The sequence below is a fragment of the Cetorhinus maximus genome, chromosome 23 (genome assembly GCF_964194155.1).
Source record: "Cetorhinus maximus chromosome 23, sCetMax3.hap1.1, whole genome shotgun sequence".
Taxonomy (NCBI): Eukaryota; Metazoa; Chordata; class Chondrichthyes; order Lamniformes; family Cetorhinidae; genus Cetorhinus; species Cetorhinus maximus.
In genome coordinates, this window is record NC_135901.1 from 56,941,344 (window position 1) to 56,946,109 (window position 4,766).

The 4,766-nt window shown below is 42.0% G+C and overlaps 1 non-coding gene across 1 annotated transcript; it reads left to right on the top strand.

Annotated features, from left to right (window-relative positions):
- Positions 1-241: 241 nt before the first annotated feature.
- On the top strand, positions 242-323 carry trnas-uga (transfer RNA serine (anticodon UGA)). The gene has a single exon. It is a non-coding gene; the product is annotated as a tRNA-Ser (tRNA).
- Positions 324-4,766: the final 4,443 nt, after the last annotated feature.

Sequence of the window (4,766 nt, forward strand, 5' to 3'; positions counted from 1 at the left end):
TGAACTGATCCTGGAGTCTCTTTCCCCTGGGATCTACAAAACCCATCACTTCTCTTCCTCTTTCATTCTCACTCTTCCATTCCCAGTTTGGGAGGGAGAACGAGGAGGGACAATATAAATTGCAGGGTTATGGGGAAAAGGTCGGGTTGTGACAGTGACAGGGCGAGAAGAAGACCCTCTTGTCTCTGCTGCAACTATTCTATGATTTCGTATAAATAATACAGGCCTTCCGCCAAAGTCTTTAGTCGTGGCCGAGTGGTTAAGGCGATGGATTTGAAATCCATTGGGGTTACCCCGCGCAGGTTCGAATCCTGCCGACTAAGTTTTCCATTATTTCTGATTTTAACCATTGATCTCAGAAACAGTAAATGGAATCGACATTTTCACAACACCTGTAATAGCAATGTTTGACCAGTGGATGGCAGTGAAACCGTCATTGCTCACATCACATGAAGCAGGCGCTGTCTCAATTATTACTGCATTTGGCACTGTCTCTGTTCATATTAAATTAGACGCCGTTTCTGTTTCTATTACACTAGGACATGTCTCTGGTCATATTAGAGTAGGTCATCTCTCAGTTGTGACTGTAATTGGCTCAGCCACAGTTGTTAATGTACTGGACGAGGGCCACAATACAGTTGGCACTACCTCAGTCATGACTGCACTGAAGCAGGTCTCGGCTAAAGTTACAATAAGCCATGCCCCAGTTGGCACTGCACTAGAGCTTATCTCTGGTTATAGAAAACTAGAACATGTTTTTAGTTGCATTTCACAAGACCCTGTCTCAGCTATTACTCCAGTAGAACCTGCCACGTGTCTATCAAACTGGATCCTGACTCAGGTGATGCTGCACCAAAACATGCCTCCATTCATATCACACAATTCCCTGTTTCTGTTGTTATTGTACTTTACCATTATTCTCATTTCTGTACTTGTCCATGTATCTGTTTGTATTAATCTCGTGTCTTTGGCGGTATTTACTTCACCAGACACTGTGTCAGTTTATATTACAAAGAGCCATGAATTATGTGAAGCTCCACTAGACCCTGTATTAGTTTTCTTATACTGGATCCGGTCTGTGTTAATACTACACTAGGCAGGTTCGTATTACACGAGATCCTGTCTCAATTATTACTGCAATCGGCACTGCCTCACTTATGTTCCACTAGATCACGGCACTGCTTATAACACACTGAATAATGTCTGCACTTATATTCCGCTAGACCACTTCAGAACAATTTACACTAGACTCTATATTAGCCTGTATCACATTCGACTTGTGCGTCTTTTCAATTAAAATGGATCCTGTCTTTGCAAAGACTTTGTCTTTCTACCTCCGTCTCTGCTTCTATTCCACTCTCCCTGTCTCTGTTTTTACTCCACGAGATCAGATCTGTCTCTCTTACACTGGTGGCAGTCTCCGTTATTATGGCCTTAGACTCTCTGGGAAACAATTACTCTATGCATTGTGCCTGTAATAACTGCCCTATTTCACTTGATGTTGATCCAGACCCTGTATCAGTAACTACTGTACTAGTCCCGTCTCCGATATTGCAGCAGTAGACCCTGTCCATGTTAATATAGCACTCGTCCCGATCCCTGTTATTCGTGCACTAGGTCACGTCTTTGCTTAAGTAACATTAGATGCTTTCTCTATTATTACTGCACTAGTAATGTCCCTGCTCAAATTGCACTAGTCCCTGTCTCAGTAATTACCACACCAGGCTCTGTCTCTGTTGTTACCACACTATTCTATGCCTCTATAAGGTGGACGTTGTGTTACAAATGGGCCTCTGACTTTGGTCTAAAACTAGAGGTTTAGTTTGTTTGACTGTTTGTTCCGCGCAGCTCCTGATATTCATTTTCATTACAGCCAACAGAATTACATATGAGACATCGCCTGTTCTGTGTGTGTGTGTGAAAAAAAATCATGTTACATCATTCCACAAAGATTTACCTTCACCAGAATATTTCAGTTTTGTTTATTTTCTCTTATTCAAACTGTAACTACAGATCGTCTAATAACGCAAATAGTTATTGATAGTATATTCTGTTGTGTGGTCTTGTTAAAAATTCATGTAATGCCAACCATTTCTTTGGTAAGACAGGCACGTTTGTCACCACATTCATTGAATGTCTGTCATCTCTCTACCTGAGACAGCGTCTAACTCACTGAAACTTATTGCTCTCTCACTCTCTGTCTCTGAGAAATTGCCCATTCATTTAAATCTCCGGTATTCTAATAACGCTTTTTTGCAAAAATAAACTTAATAAAGAATAATTCCCGACATTAACCTCAGTGATAACCTTCAGCCCATCTCCACCCTCAGGGAATGTGTTAAATCCCAAAGTGTTCCTGCATTTTAATTGCAGATAGTTTAATATTGCAACTATTTATTGATAACTATTCACTTGTTTTCCATTGTTTATAAAGTGATGTCAGACTGACCATTTCGCTTCCAAGCATCGACTTTTCTGTTTCAAAAGATCATTTGGAAAATTATTATTTATTATTTCAACGGACGTGGGCGTCGTTGGCTAGTCCAACATTTTTATGCCCATCCCTAATTGCCTTTGAGAAGTTGGTGGTGAGCTGCCTTCTTGAACCGCTGCAGTCCATGTGGTATAGGTACACCCACAGTGCTGTTAGGATGGGAGCTCCAGGATTTTGACCCAGTGACAGTGCAGGAACGGCGATACATTTATAAGTCAGGATGGTGAGTGACTTGGAGGGGAACTCCCAGGTGGTGATGTTACCATCTTTCTGCTGTCCTTTCCCTTTTAACTGGTAGTGGTCATTGGCTTGGAAGGTGCTGTCGAAGGAGTTTTGATGAGTTCCTGCATTGCATCTTGTAGATGGAACTCACTGATGCCACTGTGCATCATTGGTGGAGGGAATGAATGATGATGGTGGTAGGTGAGGTGGCAACAAGTGGGCTACTTTGTGTTGGATGATGTCGAGCTTCTAGTGTGTTACTGGAGCCGCGCTCACCCAAGCGAGTGGAGAGTATTCCATCACACTCCTGACTTGAGCCTTGTAGGTGGTGGGCGAGTTTGGGGGTTCAAGAGGTGAATTACTCTCCGCAGCATTTTCAGACTCTGATCTGCTCTTGTCGCCACAGTATTTACATTGCTGGTACAGTTCAGTTTCTGCTCAATGGTAACGCCCACAACGTTGATAGTCGGGGATTCAGTGATACTAATTCCTCTTTAAATGTTAAGGGGAAGTCGTTCGATTTTCTCCTGTTGGAAATGATCATTACCGGGCATTTGTGTGGCGTGAATGTAGCTTGATTCTTATCAGCCCAAGCCTGTATGTTGTCCCGGTCTTGCTGCTTTTGGACATGGTCTGTTTCAGAATGTGTGGAATCATGACTGGTGCTGAACATTGTGTCATCATCAGCGAACAACCCCACTTCTGACCTGATGATGGAGGGAAGGACATTGATGAGGCAGCTGAAGATGCTTGGGCCTCGGAACACTGCCCTGAGGAACTCAGGGATTAGAATCACATCGAGAATGACGAGCATCTTATTGGAAAATTATCACTGCAGCATCTCACAGAAACTCCTGATATTTACCTCAAATATGTGATGATGTATGCAAGCGAAGGAAAAAATGATCCTGCACGTTTACCTGACATGATATTCACACACCTGAAATTATCCGATTTATTATTCCAATTGTTGGAAAGGATTGAAACTCTCGTTGTTCTCTTTCTACGGTTTTTAACTGTGAGCTTTACAAATTCCACCCCGACCGTTCTAATCATTTTTGGATTGGTTTGTCTGTCTAGTTAATTTGTATAATCTATGGAATCTTATCTGAAATGACTTAGGGTCTGGCGTAGCATAAAGAGATAAACGACCTGGTGCAATATAAAAAGAGATATGGGCTAGTGCAGCAATAACAGAGGCGGGCTCTACTGTAACAGTAACTGAGATATCAGCTAGTGCAGTCATAATAGAGACATTACTTGTTCAGTATTAACAGAGACATTGATCTCGTGTAATATAAATAGAGATATGGGCTAGTGAATTAATAATAGAGACAGGATTTGCTGTAATATAGATAGAAATACGGACCAGTACAGTCATAACAGTAAATGGGGCTAGTACGTTATAAACATAGATATGGGCTACTTCAGTGATTGGAGAGGCAGGACCTGCTGTAACATAAACAGATATATGGGTTTGTGCAGCGAGGACACTATCTGGCCCTGGATTTAATATACAAATGAGATATGGGCTAGTTTGGGGAGAAGAGGGACAGGTCCTGATGATACATTCGAAAATGCAAGTCTTTGTATCAGCAAAATGGAAAATAAATGCTTTATATTATAAAACATGAAGAGGTCTCATTGAAGCAACTAACAGCAGCAGCGTCAACTTCAGCAATAAAAGATAAAAGTTCCTATTGAAAACTGACAGGTGCAAGGTTTCCACTAATAATAACGATAGAAGTTTCCATTAGAAATTAAATGATAGGTGGCCCCTTAATGCAACCATTGCAACGATTACACCTCAAGAAACAGGATGCCAGTGTCTATTGGCTCATGATACCACCTGAAAGATACTGGGTGGCATTTTCCTCAGAGCTACGGAGCCACCCAGGTCGTCAAGATGGGAATACTAATGTGAAATGCGGTTTTTCCGGCGTTAGAGCAAGATGGCATATTGGCGTGTGTGTGCGTGTGCGTGTGTCTGGTTATGTGTATGTGCATGTGTCTGTGTATGTGTGTTTGTGCGTGTGTGCATGTATGTCTG